General features: G+C 45.3%; 1 protein-coding gene across 1 annotated transcript in view; it reads left to right on the top strand.

Moving 5' to 3' along the window:
- GHRH (growth hormone releasing hormone) overlaps positions 1 to 14,269 on the top strand; it is a 33,669-nt gene that overhangs the window by 17,137 nt on the left and 2,263 nt on the right. The window lies entirely within an intron of this gene.

The raw sequence follows: 14,269 nt of genomic DNA, 5'->3' as shown, positions 1-14,269 counted from the left end.
GGTTACTTCAGATGGCAAAGATGCTGGGCCCACATAGCGTGCTGTTCTCTTGAATCAGCCCTTATCTGTCCCTTCCCCCACCCAGGGAAGTGGGGAGGAATAGTGTTTATATATATATATATATATATATATATATATATATATATATATATATATATATATATATATATATATATACACACAAACCAGACAAACAAGGAAGGACGTACAGGGACAAATGAAAATACCAACACACACAAAATATGCACTCACAGAAAACAGAGAGGCACACCGAAGGAATGAGGAAGGTAAGCAAAAATAGAAGAGGATTGTACTATGCACACAACCAAAACTCCAAGCAACAGTCACAGAAAAACTAAATGCCTCTACCAAACACCAACATCTCCACTCCACTCCACTTCACTACTCACCAGGCTTTACAAGACATAACACTGGCAATCCCAGATAGCCAGAGCAGAGACTATATAGGAGAGGGGAGTGGCTGATGCTGCACAGCTGAGAACTTCCAAGTAGAAGCTACAGAGACTCAAAGCTGAGCAGATTAACTCCTGCACTGCTGAAAGGAACTAGCACCATTTAATACAAGGGAGAAGTGCTTCTATTCAATGCAAGAGTATGTGAACTCAGACCCTCAGTCTTCTGTCTCCTGTCTGTTGCCGTAAATACGTGACAGTACCCCCCCCCCATCTATGAGGGACCTCCGGAAGCTCAGAGTCGGGTTTATCAGGATGTGCCATATGAAAGGACCAGACCAACGTAACTGCATGGACGTCAGATGATGGTACCCACATCCTCTCTTCAGGACCATAACTATATACCAAATACTGAAGGGACCGACAAACCAAGCGTGAATCCATGATCTTAGCTATCTGAAACTCCAAAGTTCCATCAACCAAGACCGGAGATGGAGACAGTGGTGATAGTTCAGAGGACGCAACGTATTTTTTGAGCAACGACCGGTAAAACACATTATGAATCCTAAAAGCAGGTGGCAATGCAAGGTGAAATGCTACAGGATTGATGACGGCCACAATCTTGTAAGGACTGATTAACTTGGGACCCAGTTTCCAAGAGGGAACCTTCAATTTAATGTTTCTAGAGGACAACCACACCAAGTCACCAACACACAGATCCGGACCCACTACACTTCTTCGATCAGCCACTCTCTTATATTTGGACCCCATCTTCAAATTTTTAAGAACCCCTTGCCACACAGACGTAATACAGTGGTGGCCAAAAGTATTGGCACCCCTGCAATTCTGTCAGATAATACTCAGTTTCTTCCTGAAAATGATTGCAATCACAAATTCTTTGGTATTATTATCTTCATTTAATTTGTCTTCAATGAAAAAACACAAAAAGAATTGTCCTAAAGCCAATTGGATATAATTCCACACCAAACCTAAAAAAGGGGGTGGACAAAAGTATTGGCACTGTTTGAAAAATCATGTGATGCTTCTCTAATTCGTGTAACAGCACCTGTAACTTACCTGTGGCACCTAACAGGTGTTGGCAATAACTAAATCACACTTGCAGCCAGTTAACATGGATTAAAGTTGACTCAACCTCTGTCCTGTGTCCTTGTGTGTACCACATTGAGCATGGAGAAAAGAAAGAAGACCAAAGAACTGTCTGAGGACTTGAGAAACCAAATTGTGAGGAAGCATGAGCAATCTCAAGGCTACAAGTCCATCTCCAAAGACCTGAATGTTCCTGTGTCTTCCGTGCGCAGTGTCATCAAGAAGTTTAAAGCCCATGGCACTGTGGCTAACCTCCCTAGATGTGGACGGAAAAGAAAAATTGACGAGAGATTTCAACGCAAGATTGTGCGGATGGTGGATAAAGAACCTCGACTAACATCCAAACAAGTTCAAGCTGCCCTGCAGTCCGAGGGTACAACAGTGTCAACCCGTACTATCCGTCGGCGTCTGAATGAAAAGGGACTGTATGGTAGGATACCCAGGAAGACCCCACTTCTTACCCCGAGACATAAAAAAGCCAGGCTGGAGTTTGCCAAAACTTACCTGAGAAAGCCTAAAACATTTTGGAAGAATGTTCTCTGGTCAGATGAGACAAAAGTAGAGCTTTTTGGGAAAAAGCATCAACATAGAGTGTACAGGAAAAAAAAAGAGGCATTCAAAGAAAAGAACACGGTCCCTACAGTCAAACATGGCGGAGGTTCCCTGATGTTTTGGGGTTGCTTTGCAGCCTCTGGCACTGGACTGCTTGACCGTGTGCATGGCATTATGAAGTCTGAAGACTACCAACAAATTTTGCAGCATAATGTAGGGCCCAGTGTTAGAAAGCTGGGTCTCCCTCAGAGGTCATGGGTCTTCCAGCAGGACAATGACCCAAAACACACTTCCAAAAGCACTATAAAATGGTTTGAGAGAAAGCACTGGAGACTTCTAAGGTGGCCAGCAATGAGTCCAGACCTGAATCCCATAGAACACCTGTGGAGAGATCTCAAAATGGCAGTTTGGAGAAGGCACCCTTCAAATATCAGGGACCTGGAGCAGTTTGCCAAAGAAGAATGGTCTACAATTCCAGCAGAGCATTGTAAGAAACTCATTGATGGTTACTGGAAGCGGTTGTTCGCAGTTATTTTGGCTAAAGGTTGTGCAACCAAGTATTAGGCTGAGGGTGCCAATACTTTTGTCTGGCCCATTTTTGGAGTTTTGTGTGAAATGATCAATGATTTGATTTTTGCTTCATTCTCTTTTGTGTTTTTTCCTTGCAAGCAAATTAAAAGAAGATAATAATACCAAAGAATTTGTGATTGCAATAATTTTCAGGAAGAAACTGAGTATTATCTGACAGAATTGCAGGGGTGCCAATACTTTTGGCCACCACTGTAGATGATGAAAAATTTTCATTTTCCTCTTCAGGTATTCTTGAGGAGCGATTCCTATTAAACGAGCAAAACTGAGGATGAAAACCATAGGCCCCGAAGAACGGGGACTTACCCGTAGACTCATCACAATGGTTATTTACCGTAAATTCAGCTAGAGGTAAATAAGTAACACAATCCTCCTGATTCACAGACACGAAACACCTAAGATAAATCTCAAGATTCTGGTCAACGTATTCAGACTGCCCATTATACTGTGGATGAAAAGCCGAAGAAAACGACGGATCCCTAACCGAGTGCAAAACACTATCCAAAACTTGGAAATAAATTGCACCTCCCAGTTAGAAACAATATTGGTAGGAATCCCATGTAATCTTACGATTTCCTTGATGAAAATTTGCTCCATGGTTTTGGCGTTGGGTAAGGCGGATAACGCAATGAAATTAGATATCTTGCTGAACCTGTCCACCACTACTAAAATAACTGTATTATATACAGATACTGGTAAATCAGTAATGAAGTCTACTGATAAATGATTCCAAGGTCTATTGGGAATTGCCAATGGTTGGAGACCCAGACGAAAGAGTATGAGGGGTCTTAGAACGTGCACACACACTACAGGCCGTGACATACTCCCAAACATCCTGATGGGCCCCTAGGCCACCAAAAACACCGGGTAAGGAGATCTGTGGTGTCATTACTTCCAGGGTGTCCGGCTAAGACCGAATCATGATGTTCACTTATAATCTTAAGACGTAGATTCACAGTTTACCTAAAGGACAGGCAGCCGGGGTGTCCCCCAGAGTCTCTATAACCCCTTTCTCGAGGTCAGAACTTATAGCAGCAATAACTACTCTTTTCTTTAGTACAGGTAACGGCTCACAATTACCGTATTTTTCGGACTATAAGACGCACTTTTTTCCTCCAAAATTTTTGAGGAAAGTGGGGGGTGCATCTTATAGTCCGATATACATAAATACTTTGGCTGTGGGTGGTGGGGGAAGTAGGGAGAGTGACAGCAGCGGAGTAGCGAGGCACAGGAGGCAGCAGCCGCCTTCTGCAGCCTACACTGTGCCTGCTACTAAAGAAAATGAATATTCACTGCTCCCCACGCCCATTAATTTTCCTTAATAGCCTGCACACTGTGCCTGCAGCGTGGCTCCTGGCAAGTATGGCACCATTCATCCCTGTATGTATGGCCCCCCTCATACCTATTCCTGGTTGGTATCCACCCATCATCCCTGTATGTATGCCCTCCCCTCATCCTGGTATGCTTGGCCCCTCTAATCCTGGTATGCTTGGCACCCCTCCATCCTGGTATGCTTGGCACCCCTCCATCCTGGTATGCTTGTCCCCTTCCCCCCCCTCGCCCCGATCCCCATCACGCTGCACACAAAAAAAATAAACAATCATACTCACCTCCTCTCTCCTCCAGCGCTGTGTCCCCCTGCTGCCGACAGGGTACACACTGTGTGAGCCATGCATGGCGTAACTGCCATGCACCCTCAAACAGTGATCTGCTGTGCCGGAATAGTCACTGCTCCCCACGCCGGGACTGTGTGCGTGGGTAGCAGTGACCATTCATTCTCCCTAATAGCGCGCACACTGTAGCCGTAGCGCGGCTCCTGCTGCCGCTCTGCAGTCATGTGTGACCGCTATTAAACTCCATGAATATTCACCACTCCCATGGGAGTGGATTGTAGTGAATATTCATACATGTCACACTTGACCGCAGAGCAGCGGCTACAGTGTGCATGCTATTAGGGAGAATGAATGGTCACTGCTCCCCACGCACACAGTGCCGGCGTGGGGAGCAGTGATTATTCCAGCACAGCAGATCACTGTGAGAGGGCGCATGGCAGTCACGCCATGCGCGGCTCACACAGTGTGAACCCTGTCGGCAGCAGAGCGGGACGCAGCGCTGTAGGAGACAGGAGGTGAGTATGATTGTTTATTTTTTCTTGTGCAGCGGGACGGGGATCAGGGGGGGGGTCAAGCATACCAGGATGAGGGGGGCCATACATACAGGGATGAAGGGTGCCAAGTAGTGATGAGCGAGTATATTTTGTTAACCCTTTCACCGAGTATACTTGGGCGAGCACCGAGTAGTTACAGCTGCTCGGTAATATGTTTGAATCACTCCCGTGTGCATGATTTGTGACTCTTTGATAGATTTAATACATGTGAGGAATGTGTAAGAAGCAGACATTCCTCACATGTATTAAAACTGTCAAACAGTCGCAAATCATGCACACGGGAGTGATTCAAACATATCACCGAGCATGCTGTAAATACTTGGTGCTCGCCCGAGTATACTCGGCGAAAGGGTTAACAAAACATACTCGCTCATCACTAGTGCCAAGCATACCAGGATGAAGGGGGGAGCAATACATACAGGGATGAAGGGTGCCATACATACCAGGAATAGGTATGAGGGGGGCCATACATACAGAGATGAAGGGTGCCATACATACCAGGGTGAGGGGGGCCATACCTACAGGGATGAAGGGTGCCATACATACCAGGATGAGGGGGGCCATATATACCGGGATGAAGGGTGCCATACATACCAGGATGAGGGAGGCCATACATATCGGGATGAAGGGTGCCATACATACCAGGATGAGGGGGGCAATACATGCAGGGATGAAGGGTGTCATACATACCAGGATGAAGGGGGCCATACATAGAGGGATGAAGGGTGCCATAATACCAGGAAGAGGGATGAAGGTGCCATACATACCAGGATGGGGATGAGGGGGGCCATGCATACCAGGATGGGGGATTGGGGTGCCATGTATACCAGGATGGTGGATTGGGGTGCCATGCATAACAGGATGGGGATTAGGGCCACGTATTACAGGAAGCAGGGGGCCATATATACCAGGATGGGGGATATTAACAGAATTGGGGGGACATTACCCCAATACCAGTGTCAGCAGCAGACCTCCACCCCCTTAACAGGGCATCATGATCACATTTTTTGCTTAAATTTTCTTTTTCTATTTTCCTCCTCTAGAACCTAGGTGCGTCTTATGGTCCAGTGCGTCTTATAGTCCGAAAAATACGGTATCTCCTCCCCCAGGAAAACAACGGGATAAGGCATCCGCCTTAACATTCTTATCCCCTGGCCTATACGTCACGAAAAAGTTGAATCTGGCGGAGAATAGAGACCACCTTGCCTGTCTAGGTGTCAGACGCTTAGCAGATTATAAATACAATAGATTTTTATGATCAGTGATTACCATGACTAGATGAACTGCCCCTTCCAGAAAATGACACCACTCTTCAAAATCCCATTTAATTGACAAAAGTTCCCTGTTACTGATGTCATAATTTTCTCAGCAGATGATAGTTTCTTCGAAAAATATGCACACAGTTGCCATTTGCTAGGAGATGCACCCTGCGGCAACACAGCCCCCATCCCCACTTCACACGCATCAACTTCAACAATAAATGGCTAAGTGACGTCAGGCTGTATAAGCATTGGCACAGAAGAAAAATGTTTTTTCAAGGTATCAAAAGCCTCCCGGGCCACACTGGACCAATTGGAAAAGTCCACTCCTTTTCTGGTCATATCCGTCAAAGGTTTGGCCACCACCGAAAAAACCTTTTATGAATTTTCGGTAGTAATTGGCGAAACCCAAAAACCTTTGTAAGTCTTTTAGGTTGTCAGGACGATCCCAATCCAGTACCGCCCGAACTTTCACAGGATCCATGCGAAAGCCGGTGGACGACAAAATATAACCCAGAAAAGGGATCTCCTGAACCGAGAGCATGCATTTCTCCGGTTTGACAAATAATTTATTGTCCCTGAGTATCTGAAGGATCTGCCTGACATGAAACTAATGTGACTCAAGGTCAGATGAATCAATTAAAATGTCATCAAGGTAGATCACAACAAACCGATTAAGTTTGCAAAAGTCTAAATAAGGGCGTAACCCTCTGTAACTTTCTTGAGAAAGAAATAATACCCTACAGCCACGGGAGATGAAGACGGTCTAATATGACCGTTTGCCAGACTTTCAATGATATAGTCCTTCATGGCCTGCCTCTCTGCACCAGAGATAATGTATAACCTGCTGTTTGGCAACTTAGCCCCGGAAATAAGGTTAACGGCGCAATCATAAGGATCGTGTGAAGGAAGTTCCTGACACCCCTGTTTTGAAAACACATCCCCGAAGTCAGACAAGTATTCAGGCCGAGATTGGGTATCCACCCTGGCTAGCCGGGTGCCCAAGCAGTGTACCTGGCAATAGTCGCTCCATTTAACCACCTCCCGAGTCTGCCTGTCTACCACAGGGTTGTGTAACGTAAGCAAGGGTAATCCTAGAGCCACAGGAGAGGGCAGGCTCTCTAGCACATAACAGTCTATAAGTTCAGAGTGCATGGCCCCTACCTGTAGATGCATCATCTGAACCAACTGAGTAAAATACCCCTGGGTCAAGGGTGCAGTGTCAATAACAATAATGGGTATTGGTTTAGATAACACTTGTAGTTTGAGGCCGTTGGCCTGGACGAACAAGGCGTCGATCAAATTAACCCCCGCCCCACTGTCCAGAAAAGCAGAAATGACCACCTTCTCTTTTCTGAAATGGAACTCGTCCGGTAGAAAAAATTTGAGATCTACCAAAGGAGGAAATAAGTATACCCGCTTGCAAACCTCTCCACAACTCAGGCTCCTTAGTTTTCTGGCTGCTGTTTACGGGGGGATATGGAAAGACACGTACCCACAAAATGACCCCTTCCACCACAGAAAAAGCACACTCCACCTTTACTCCGAACTACCATTGCACCTACAGAATGTGCCCCCCCCAACTGTATAGGTTCCATGATAGACTGTGTCCCAGATTCCCTTGACTCTAAAGTGTCTCCTTACGTCTCTTGACAAAACTGGTGGTCTACCCTGATGGCAAGGGACATGCCGGCGCCACTGAGACCGGGGACTCATGTAGGGCAAAAGGATCCTTTACCCTTACTGATAACCGTTGAATGAACTCGCTACAGAGTGCGGGGTCATTCCACTTAGTGTCTGCGGACCACCTCCGAAACTCGGAGCAATACTCCTCTGCCAGCCGGTCTCCCTGCCGAAGCTGACGTAGTGTCTTGGCCAGGGAGACACAATCAGGGTCATTGTATATGTGACCTAACGCCTGAAAAAATTCCTCAACTGTCCGTAGCGACAGAGTCGTCTGGAAGAGAAAATGCCCAGGCTTGTGGGTCACCCTGGAAGAGCAAAATTATGATCCCCACCCATTGCTCCTCAGTACCAGAGGAGTGAGGCTGCAACTTAAAGTATAGTTTACGGGCTTCTCTGAAGACCACAAACTTACCACGCCCCCCAGAGAAACTGTCAGGCATAGCGACCTTGGGCTCCACTAGAGATTGATTGTGAGTTGCGGTCCCCAAACCGGACATGTTCGGTTGCTGCAAAACAGCAGAGCAAACATCTGCCACCTCTAGACTGAACTGCTGCAGTTGCCCAGCCAGAGCAGTAATAGGATACATGATGGATCAAAAAATAGTATGGGCCAGTGTTACTGTCATGTTGCTGTTGTCTGACAACCCAGGACATACCCTGTCCCTAACATTAGGGACGCCCTATCTATCCCTGTTCCCCGGGTTACTTCAGATGGTGAAGATGTTGGGGCCACGTACCTTGCTGTTTTCCTGAATCAGCCCTTATCTGTCCTCTCCCCCACCCAGGAAAGTGGGGAGGAATAGTGTATGTATATATACAAACAAGACAAACAAGGAAGGACATACAGGGACAAATAAAAATACCAAACACACGAAATATGCACTCACAGACAACAATGGGAAACACCGAAGGGATTAGGAAGGTAAACAAAAATAGAAGAGGATAGGGCTATGCACACAACCAAAACTCCAAGCAACAGTCACAGAAAAACTCTCCTTAAACGCCTCTACTGAACACCAACACCTTCACTCCACTCCACATCCGGCTGTACAATACATAACACTGGCAATCCCAGATTGCCAGAGCCGAGACTATATAGGAGAGGGGAGTGGCTGATGTTGCACAGCTGAGACCTTCCATATAGAAGCTACAGAGACTCAAAGCTGAGCAGATTAACTCCTGCACTGCTGAAAGAAACTAGCACCATGTAATACAAGGGAGAAGTGCTTCTATTCAATGCAGGCGTATGTGAACTCAGATGTTGCGGTCTTCTGACTCCTGTCTGTCGCTGTAATTCCGTGCCAGGCGGGAGCAGTACAGGCCCAAATCCTGATGAACAACCACTCACATCATCAATCAGGCGGGTGGTGGCTTAGTATTACAGATTCCGACAGATGAGGTTTGTATGAAGTGGCAGTTATAGATACGTGTAGTGCACCATGCCGATTTATAGCCTATTAGTGACACCTATACTAAAAGATCAGTCGGCTGCCCCACACTATATTTGATTTAAATTGTTTCTGCCCCACTGAAATAGACGTGAGAATTTTCCATAGCATAAAATATGTAATTAAAGTTTAATAACTGTATTGTTTGTTTTCAGGATCTCTGATTGTTATCTGTACATTTTCAGGGAACATTCTAGTTTAACTATAGAGGCTAAAATCCTGACCTGATCTTGTCCAACAAAGGCTGTGTTTTCACAACATTTACAAACTACGTTCAGTGCGTGCCCTGAACATTTCCATAGAGTCCAATTCACCTTTTTTTGTTATACGCCGGATCGGTATGGAATGGCATTGAGTAGTACACTATGGTAATCTATGCAGAGGGATGCAGTAAAAATCTATATTATTATTGAATTGGCATCCTTTCACATAATGTACAGATTTTCTGTTTAAATTGGTAAAATGAAATGTATACCTCTGAAGAAAGGCTCAAACTTGATGTGAAAGGAGCCTAAGATGGCTGCATTGCTCATTTATATAAATAATAAATAAATGTAACATGTGACTCTAAGGCCTCATTCAGACATCAGTGATATTTGATCAGTGTTTGTATGCCAAAACCAGGAATGTCTCCAAAACACAGAACAGATGTCAATCTTTCAATTATAGTTTTTCTCTATATGTTACACTCCTGGTTTTGATGAAATACTGATGAGGGTGGGCATTAGACCTACCGGTAATGGGGTGTCCAGGAGTCCCTCATGACAGCACCCTCAGGAGGACGTCCTTCATATCTCTGATAGGGACAGGAAACACAGAGGAGTTTAAAAGGCCCCCCCCCCTCACCCATACCTTCAGTGATTTTCCAAGTACCACACCAGGATGGATGCAACGCTATTTTATTTAGCTTCCTTCTATCTATGTTAAGAATGGAATATAAGGGAGGGAATATAATAGGTCCTGTCATGAGGGACTCCTGGAAACCCCATTACCGGCAGGTCTAATGCCCACCTTCCAGGACGTCCCTCCTGACAGCACCCTCAGGAGATTACCAGAGTATATATTCAGGGAGGGATTATAGCTTGGAGGACCTTCCTTCTGAAAGCCATTTTCTGGTTAGACAGAATGTCCAGCTTATAGTGTCTGCAAAAGGTGTTTAAACTTGTCCATGTTGCAGCTTTACATATTTGGTCCATAGATGCACCTGCTCGTTCTGCCCATGATGTGGCCATTGCACGGGTAGAATGGGCTCTGATATTACCTGCAGATGTTTTCCCCTCTGAAGAATAGGCTAGATGTATCACGGATGTGACCCATCTTGCCAGAGTCATTTTTGAAGCCTTTTTCCCTTTGTTTTTACCTGCAAACTGTACAAACAGGTTAGAGTCAATTCGCCAGTCTTTTGTTGTTTCTAGATACTGAAGAACTACCCTCCTGACATCTAGGGAATGAAAGGCTAGTTCTTGCTCATTTCTATAGTCCTGACAGAACGAGGGTAAAACTATTTCTTGATTCATGTGGAAAGGTGTTACTACCTTTGGCAAGAATGCTGGATCCAGTCTGAGGATGATACAGTCGTCCAGAATCCTTAGGTAGGGATCTTTTATTGAGAATGCTTGTATCTCCCCAATGCGTCTTGCTGTGGTTATAGCCACTAGAAAAACTGTTTTGAAGGAGAGAATTTTTCACTTGCCTCTCCGAGGGGGTTCATAAGGATGTTCGCACAGATTACTTAAGACTGCATTCAAATCCCAAGGGGGGATATGAGTTTTTACTGTCGGTCTCATTCTCATTGTGGCTTTCATGAATCTCTCAATCCAAGGATGATGTGCTAGGGGGAAGTCCATAAAAGTACTTAAAGCTGCAACTGCACCTTTAGAGTGCTAAGTCTTAGACCTTTGTCAAAACCAGCCTGCAGAAATTCTAATACCTCTGGGATGTTAGGACTTGAATTTTCCATTGCAGACTCCCCGTATAGTGTACAAATCTTCTTCCATACTTTTGTGTAGATTGCTGATGTTACAGGTTTTCTACTATTTTTCATTGTTGAGATTACCGCGTCTGAGAGTCCTTTGGACCTTAGGATCTTCCTTTCAGGATCCAGGCTGAAAGTTCTAGAAATTTTACCTTGGGGTGGTATAACGGTCCTTGGAAGAGTAGATCCTGTCTTTCTGGTAGAATAATTGGATCCTCCAGGGCCATCCTCTTCAGTAAAGGAAACCAGCTCCTCTTGGGCCAGAAGGGTAAGATTATTATTACCCTGGACCGATCTTCCTGTATCTTTCTTAACACTAGTGGAATTAAGGGTAGAGGAGGAAAAGCGTAAGTCAGGTCCATGTCCCACTTCTGGGACAGAGCATCTACTCTGGCTGGTCTGTCTCCTGGGTTTCGGGAGAATTTTTTTTCTGTTTTTGCGTTTTTCCGGGTGGCAAATAGATCGACTTGAGGGGAACCCCATCTGAGTTCTATGCGATGGAACTCCTCCCAATTCAGCTCCCATTCTGTTTGTTGTAAGGTTTTTCGACTGAGGAAGTCGGCCACCGAGTTCTGAGACCCTTTCAGATGTATCACTGTTATTGAAAGTACTGTTTTTTCTGCCCACTGAAAAATCTTGTTCGTTAAGGCTTGCAGCTGGTGATGTCTTGCCCCCCCCCTGATGTTTGAGGAAGGCCACGGTTGTCATATTGTCTGACAGGACTCTGACATGTTGATGTTTCAGATCCGTCTGACTTGCCTTCAAGGTTTTCCAGACTGCTAGGAGCTCTTTTAGGTTCGATGATCCAGGAAGGTATTGTGCGTGCCAGGTACCTTGTAGGTACTGATCTTCCACATGTGCTCCCCAGCCTCTGCTGCTTGCGTCGGTGGTAAGGGTGATGAAGGGGATCAACTTCCACATAACTCCCTTTTCCAGGTTGGTTCTTGAACTCCACCACTTCAGAGATTTCTTTGCTGTTCCTGACAAGGTTATCTTCTTGTCCAGACTCTCTAGCTTCCTGTTCCAGGATCCTAGGATCTGATGTTGAAGGTGCCTTGAATGAAATTGGCTCCACCGAACCGCAGGTATGGAGGCTGTCATCAGACCCAGGATCTTCATGCACTCTCTGATTATCACCTTCGAGTTTTTCCTGAAAACGATGATTCTGTCTTTGAGATCTGTTCGTTTTTTTTCTGGAAGAAAAGACATCTGTCGTTCTGAGTCAAGAAGAATCCCTAGAAACATCTTTCTTGTTCCCGGTAACAAATCTGATTTCTCCCAGTTTATAATTCAACCTAGATTCTTCAGAAATAAGGTGGGTGAGGATAAACTGGCTCTTAATTGCTGAGGAGAGTCTGCGATTAGTAGGAAATCGTCCAGGTATTGGACAATTAGAATTCCTTGTTCTCTTAGAAACGCCATAATCTCGGCTACAAGTTTGGTGAAAATGCGTGGGGCCGAGGAGAGACCAAACGGGAGGCAGCTGAACTGATAATGTTATATGTTCTGCCCGTCCTTCAATGCGAATCTTAGATATTTCTGGCTGTGAGGATGAATGGGTACATGACAGTAAGCCTCTTTGAGGTCTAACGTGCACATCACCATGTTCTCTCTGACCAGGGGAATCGTGGATCTGATGGATTCCATTTTGAATTTTTTGTACACCACTGATTTGTTTAATGACTTTAGATTTATAATTGTGCGGTAATCGCCTCCTGGCTTTTTTATCGAGAACAGGTTTAAATAGTACCCCGAAAACTGTTCGGCCACTGGCACCGTTATTACTATGCCTGCAAGTAACAGCTTCCCGACATCTGTCCGTAATCTCTGCTGGACTAGTGGAGACTGAGCAGTCGTTAGATGGAATCTCTCTTGGGGAACTTTTACCATCTCTATTTTGTACCCATCTGCAATTAACTGGAGTATCCATGGCTTGCTGGATACCCCCGACCATGCTCCCAGAAAATGTTGGAGTCTCCCTCCTACTCTCATGGCGTCATTGTCTACGCGAGCTATTTCCTGTACCAGAAAAGGTATTCCTACTTCTACCCGATTTTCCCTTTCCAGTGTATTCTGATCTCTGTTGGGGACGTGGTCTCCGAAAGGATGTTATTTTCCTGGGTTTTTCCTCTGGAAATCCCTTCTTTTTGTCCAAGGCCTTTTCCAGCATATCATCTCGAACAGGACCGAACACTCGGAGGCCAGAAAAGGGGATGGAGCACAATTTGTTTTTGGACTGGTTATCTCCAGACCAGGTTTTCAGCCTGGCTGCAGTAGATAATGCGTCATTTCTCGCAGCAAACCTAATTGATTCGGCTGAGGCGTCGGCCATAGACTCTGTTGTCATTCTTAAAGGGATGGAGTCTCTGATCTCCTCTCTGGAAGTTTTGTTCCTCAGATGGTCTTCCAACTGTTCCAACCAAATGATCATGGATCTTGCTACCGAGGTTGCTGCGATGTTTGTTTTAATTACCGCAGCTGCAGTTTCCCAAGTTTTCTTAAGGAGGTTGTCTGCCTTCCTGTCCATAGGGTCCTTTAAGCATGACGAGTCCTCAAAGGGGATCGATGTCTTTTTTGCTACTCTAGCTATTGGAATATCAATCTTTGGGATCTCCTTCCACAGCTTGATTTCCTCTGGCTCAAAAGGCAAACGGGATCTGAAACTTCTGGGAATTACTAGTTTTTTCTCTACCTCCTCCCATTCCTCTAAAATCATGGCTTTAATGTGATTATTGACAGGGAATACTATGTTCATACGAGTTCTCAACCCTCCGAACATTTTATCTTGTACTGAGGAGGGTTGAAGGGTGTCTTCCACTTTCATAGTGTTCCTTACTGCCGATAAAAGTGGTTCAGTGTTTTCCCAAGAAAAGAGATATTTCTTCCTTTCTTCTGAGGAAACTGAAATAGATCCCTCCCTTTCATCCTGTTCAGGATCGGAGTAAACTGATAGTTCTTCCTCCTCCTCTGAGCTAGATTCTATCTCCCACCGGGGTCTCTTCTTCCCGGGTTGGGAAGTTTGTGTGGGGATCATATTTGCGACTGAACTTTGAACCTCCTCTCTTATTATGGAT

The sequence above is a fragment of the Phyllobates terribilis genome, unplaced genomic scaffold, assembly GCF_046119375.1.
Source record: "Phyllobates terribilis strain yellow unplaced genomic scaffold, ASM4611937v1 Scaffold_5__5_contigs__length_657084704, whole genome shotgun sequence".
NCBI lineage: Eukaryota > Metazoa > Chordata > Amphibia > Anura > Dendrobatidae > Phyllobates > Phyllobates terribilis.
This window is presented reverse-complemented; position numbering and strand designations above follow the sequence as displayed.